Source organism: Salvelinus alpinus, chromosome 27 (genome assembly GCF_045679555.1).
Source record: "Salvelinus alpinus chromosome 27, SLU_Salpinus.1, whole genome shotgun sequence".
Taxonomy (NCBI): Eukaryota; Metazoa; Chordata; class Actinopteri; order Salmoniformes; family Salmonidae; genus Salvelinus; species Salvelinus alpinus.
This window is the reverse complement of record NC_092112.1, coordinates 28,834,969-28,841,648: the sequence shown is the minus strand read 5'-3', so window position 1 is coordinate 28,841,648 and position 6,680 is coordinate 28,834,969.

The window sequence follows — 6,680 nt, the reverse complement described above, 5'->3', positions numbered from 1 at the left end:
TACTTGAGTAGTTTTCTATTTCCACCACTGCCATTCTGTCTGCTCTGAAACATGCAAGGTCTCGTGAGATCTGAGGGACATGAACTTTAACAAAAACGTCGCCTAAAATCCACGCAAATCCCATATTTTTGTGGTTATACAGATTTGCAATGTGTGGAGGGATTCCACCACTTTAGATTTTCACCTCATCAATATTACAGTGGGAAACAGATTGTAAAATGAAAAAGCTTTAAAACCTGAAGACAATATGAAAAGACTGCAGCGTTTAAATTTGAGAAGGTGTGTCTGATTTCAATGGCTGGCTGTGTAAAGACACTGTGTTAAAATGGCTTCTCTTTCATATGTTACTGGCACATGTGGTGTGCAAACCGCCACAAGATATCTGACCTCCAGCAGCTTTTCAAAACCATTACCACATGTACAACCATAAATCACTCACAGTCACAGTGTGTAGGGAGAGATTTTGGCTTGATGCGTCTTTAAAAATTGCATATTTGGGCAGAAACAGATGCTGTCTCTGATTACCATGTTTGTGCCGTCCTCAACTGGTCATGGATCTTATCATTGCAGTTTTACAATAACTATTGTTAGTGCTGCAATAACTAACCGCTACCGTAAATAAAGCACATTAAGCAAACATACACTGGAACGTTTAATGACACTTTTTTATAATATTGTTACTTTCAGTGTATACTCCTATGACATATAGTTGAAGTCGGAAGTTTACATACACCTTAAGAATGTGAAATGTCAGAATAATAGTAGAGAGAATGTTCTATTTCAGCTTGTATTTCTTTCTTCACATTCCCAGTAGGTCAGAAGTTTACATACACTCAATTAGTATTTGGTAGCATTGCCTTTAAATTGTTTAACTTGGGTCAAACGCTTAAGTTGGGTGAATTTTGGCCCATTCCTCCTGACAGAGCTGGTGTAACTGAGTCAGGTTTGTAGGACTCCTTGCTCGCACACGCTTTTTCAGTTCTGCCCACGCATTTTCTATAGGATTGAGCTCAGGGCTTTGTGATGGCCACTCTAATACCTTGACTTTGTTGTCCTTAAGCCATTTGCCACAACTTTGGAAGTATGCTTGGGGTCATTGTCCATTTGGAAGACCCATTTGCGACAAAGCTTTAACTGATGTCTTGAGATGTTGTTTCAATATATCCCCATATTTTTCCTCCCTCATAATGCCATCTATTTTGTGAAGTGCACCAGTCCCTCCTACAGCAAAGCACCCCCACAACATGATGCTGCCACCCCCGTGCTTCACGGTTGGGATGGTGTTCTTCGGGCTTGCAAGCATCCCCCTTTTTCCTCCAAACATAACGATGGTCATTATGGCCAAACAGTTCTATTTTTGTTTCATCAGACCAGAGGACATTTCTCCAAAAAGTACGATCTTTATCCCCATGTGCAGTTGCAAACAGTAGTCTGGCTTTTTTATGGTGGTTTTGGAGCAGTGGCTTCTTCCTTGCTGAGCGGCCTTCCAGGTTATGTCGATATAGGACTCGTTTTACTGTGGATATAGATAGGCACTGAGTTTGAAGGTAGGCCTTGAAATACATCCACAGGTACACCTCCAATTGACTCAAATTATGTCAATTAACCGATCAGAAGCTTCTAAAGCCATGACATAATTTTCTGGAATTTTCCAAGCTGTTTAAAGGCAGTCAACTTAGTGCATGTAAACTTCTGACCCACTGGAATTGTGATACAGTGAATTATAAGTGAAATAATCTGTCTGTAAACAATTGTTGGAAAAATGACTTGTGTCATGCACAAAGTAGATGTCCTAACCGACTTGCCAAAACTATAGCTTGTTAACAAGAAATTTGTGGAGTGGTTGAAAAACTAGTTTTAATGACTCCAACCTAAGTGTATGTAAACTTCCGACTTCAACTGTATAACTCAATTTTAATGTGAAGCACGGTAAACTATGAGGTCTGCAGAGAATAATTGCTCCATATAATATTTATTGTATTGGCGCCAGGCGTATTGTTGGGGTCACAGATGCTGTCTGTTGCTGACACACTCATTTCACAGGCCCATCTGTAGCATCTAAGACACGTCTATACAACTGAACCCCCAGATACACTCTGTTCTTCACCAATACACTTTCCATGAAGAGCCCAAAATATACGAGTGCAGATTATTTGCCGGGGGTCAACATGTCATTTGAGCCCAATTTCACTGGTTTCAGTTTCCCTTGTACTGAAAGAGTTGAACAATAACTGCTATTTGGCCCCATTGAATGTGCATAACTCTAAACCCTCAGTCTCAAATTATGAAAAATGTGACGTCATCTCATTAAAGAGATCCTACACTTATTTCCACGAGCCACCTCAATTACCATAATATATTGCATTATTTTTCTCCAAACTGCAAGACTGCATTCACTAATGAGTAACGACTATGAGTGAAACTTGTTTTTGGTTGCCTTGGTCTCGTTATGTGGCCGCTGCTAGCTGGGAAAACAGACCTGGGGATTGTTTGGCCTCTTTATGAGCTAATGGCTGTCCTTTACCCTTGGTGTCTGCTGACTGCGTGGTGGAAAAAAGGCCCTCTGTCTGGGTGTCTACAGCTGTCAGACAGGCCTTTAGCTTACAGCAGCCTGCAGCAGGTCCATGCCACCACCACCACACCGTGTCACGCTGCTGGCCTGGCTTGGCTGACAACCGGACTGGACCGCCCCTCCAACCCCCGACAGACAGACACATAACGCTCCATGGATACAATTACCAGCCATGAAAAATACAAACTTCACATGGAGGTAAAAGTAAAAGTCCACTATAAAAGTCAGTGAGAAGGAGGACTAGTATGAGCGATGGAAAGTTACATAATGTGTACGTCTGTAGGTTTGAGCGTGGAGCTCCTGTGACATACCACAGCCAAGTGTTGGTCTGAGCTGTCAGCTGCCGGGGGATTTTAAGACAGCCATATTGGAATATCATCATCATGCCATTACCTACTAGCTAGCTTTAGGCTGACATAGTATACTATTGTGCTGCTAGGATGTTTTTGGTTGTGAAAAAGCACATTACATTATCAGTTACCAAGTGTCAATAGATGGCTTTATAAGATTTCTGACTTTTCTGAAAAACACTATCTTATCGTCAGTCTGGAATAACAGCTGCATGTAACACAAGGAGACAGATAAGGTGACCATTTCTCACATGGAGACAGATATGGTGACCATTTCTCACAAGGAGACAGATATGGTGACCATTTCTCATGCAATATTTTACAGCGTATCTGTCACATTCTGACCTTAGTTCCTTTTTTATGTCTTTATTTTTTTTCCGTCAGGGCGTGAGTTGGGGTGGGCATTCTATGTTGTTTTTTCTATGTTTTGTTCTGTTGTTCTATTTCTATTTGTTTGGCCTAGTATGGTTCTCAATCAGAGGCAGGTGTCAGTCGTTGTCTCTGATTGGGAGCCATATTTAGGTAGCCTGTTGTCTATTGTGTTTTGTGGGTGGTTGTTTCCTGTTATGTGTTTGCACCTTTCGGGACTGTTTCGATTTTCGTTTGTATCATTCACTTTGTTATTTTGTATTTTTTTAGTGTTCAGTTTTAATAAATTAACATGGACACTTACCACGCTGCACATTGGTCCGATCCTTCTTACTCCTCGTCAGAAGAAGAGGAAAATCGTTACAATATCAGTGTCCCTTCTCACACTGTGTGGGCCCTACAATACATGGGGGGTGAGAGAAAGCGGAAAACATTGCCATGACAGGGGGGTACACAGGATAATCAATTTCTATTAAAGGTCCAATGCAGCCGTTTTTATCTCAATATCAAATCATTTCCGAGTAACAATTTAGTACCTGACTGAGATTGTTTTTAATTAAAATGGTAAAAAGAAACAAAAATAGCTTCTAAGCAATGAGCAATTTATCAAGCAAGAATTTAGCTAGGACTGTCTGAGTAGGGAGAGGAAAACTGAAAACTACCTGTTATTAGCAGTCAAGTTTGGAACTATCTTTCTTATTGGCCCATTAACTACTTTACCGTGATGTCACCAGTCAGGCCAAAACTCCATCCCACTGAAATTACAGGCAGTCTTTTCAAACAGCCCTTACACTAAAATGGCATTATAATAATTTTCATAATTTCACAGTATTATTCCAACATCATAGCGTGGAAATAAACACTACATGACCAAAAGTATATGGACACCTGCTCGTCAAACATCTCATTCCAAAATCAAGGGCATTAATATGTAAGTCCTCAATTTGCTGCTATAACAGCCTACACTCTTCAGGGAAGGCTTTCCACTAGATGTTGGAACATTGCTGCGGGCTCTTGCTTCCATTCAGCCACAATACCATTAGTGAGGTCGAGCACTGATGTTGGGCGACTAGGCCTTAATCGCAGTCTGCGTTCCAATTCATCCCAAAGGTGTTCGATGGGGATGAGGTCAGGGCTCTGTGCAGGCCAGTCAAGATCTTCCACACCGATCTCGACAAACCATTTCTGTATGGACCTCGCTTTGTGCACAGGGCATTGCCATGCTGAAACAGGAAAGGGCCTTCTCCAAACTGTTGCCACAAAGTTGGAAGCACAGAATTGTCTAGAATGTCATTGTATGCTGTAGCATTAAGATTTCCCTTCACTGGAACTAAGTGGCCTCGCCCGAACAGTGAAAAACAGCCCCAGACCATTATTCCTCCTCCACCAAACATTACAGTTGGCACTATGCATTGGGGATGGTAGCGTTCTCCTGGCATCTGCCAAACCCAGATTCGTACGTTGGACTGCCAGATAGTGAAGTGTGATTCATCACTCCAGAGAAAGCGTTTCCATTGCTCCAGAGTCCTATGGCGGCGAGCTTTACACCACTCCAGCCGAAGCTTGACATTGCACATGGTGATCTTCGGCTTGTGTGCGGCTGCTCGGCCATGGAAACCTATTTCATGAAACTCCGGACTAACAGTTATTGTGGTGACATTGCTTCCAAAGGCAGCATGGAACTCGGTAGTGAGTGTTGCAACCAAAGGCAGATGATTCTTATACGCTTCAGCATTCAGTGGTCCCGTTCTGTGAGCTTGTGTGGCCTACAACTTCTTGGCTGAGTCGTTGTTGCTCCTAGATATTTCCACTTCACAATAACAACACTTACAGTTGACCAGGGAAGCTCTAGCAGGGCAGAAATTTGATGTGCTGATTTGTTGGAAAGGTGGCATCCTATAACGGTGCCACATTGAAAGACACTGAGTGCTTCAGTGAGGCCATTCCACTGCCCATGTTTGTCTATGGAGATTGCATGGCTGTGTCCTCGATTTTATACACCTGTCAGCAACGGGTGTGGCCGAAATAGCCAAATCCACAAATTTGAAGGGGTGTCCACATATTTTTGTATATATAGTGTTTATAAAACACAGGGAAATCTAATTTGTGACTGCACTGGGCCTTTAAGTTCTCCAATTTCTTTAATAAAGATTAATGCTGTTGAATGAAAGGAAATGACTTCTTTCTAATTCTCAGTTCAAACACAAAAACTGAAAAGTAAGAGGGCGTTGGGTTTTTGCTCTGGTGAAAAACACAATGCTTGCCAGAATAAACTGCACCAGATGTTCAGTCAGGAAGCAGAGCCAAGTTTTTTCTCTCCAGGTGGAATACATTTCACACATGTATTTTCTCACTCCTGTGCATAGTAAAGCAGCTGTCTCTGCAAAGGTAAAAGTTCTTACCTCCTATTTAAGTTTTCCAAATGCCATTGACAACCCGGTTGCAACAGGGGACGCATGACATGGTACTTGACTACCTGAGAAGTGGATTTAATGACTGCCAAAAGTTACATGCTAATTATTTTCTCCTTTAACACACGCCAATGGATCACTGTTTACCAGAGAGCGGGCTGAAATAGGGGAACGACACCTGCAGTCACGCTTGCCAATCCAAGTCACAATGGCAACTTTACAAGCTTGCAATAACGTGACCATTAAATATTTGACAATGGGTTATTGTCCATCTGAAAAGTGCCTTCTACCAATAATAACTTTCATTCACACAGTCTGACAGAAGACAAATGTCTGTTTTGGACACTGACAAAAACACATCAGATTATATCAATGTTGACTGATATGTCTCACAGAATAACCTTTGAATTTGTCAAGGATCAGCCATGGCATATTTCACTATGTCAACACAATGTGTGTCAGATACTTGGATCCACCTCGCTTGTTCTCTCTTACATCACACATTCCCACCTGCTGCTATTATGAGTAGTGAGATACGTACATTGATTGTTTTCACAAGTCTTGTGTCATAGAGACTCCAGGGATTGATCTCTACCATAATGTCATATCCAGTCTGGCCATTGAGGGAGGTGACAGAAACATCAGGAGACACTACCTTACCTGGAACCTGACATCATCAATGGAACCCATTACAGGTGCAGCTGTTTAAATAGACTGTTCTGAGACCTGCATTAAAACTGATCAAACAGTGGTTGAGTCAATGCTTTTCTGTACATAAGACATGACAGAGATTGAGAACAGCATCATTCTACTGTATGCTGCTGATTTTTTGTAAGAGCAATGGGAATACTATTGTAGTCTATAATACATGGTTTAGATGTTCTCACTGGAAGTATTAAGAACATAGCACAATCCTGATGGTTCTTCTACCTCCTCTTCTAGCTCTGTGGGTAAAAGGTCCCTTCAGTCCAATGGTAT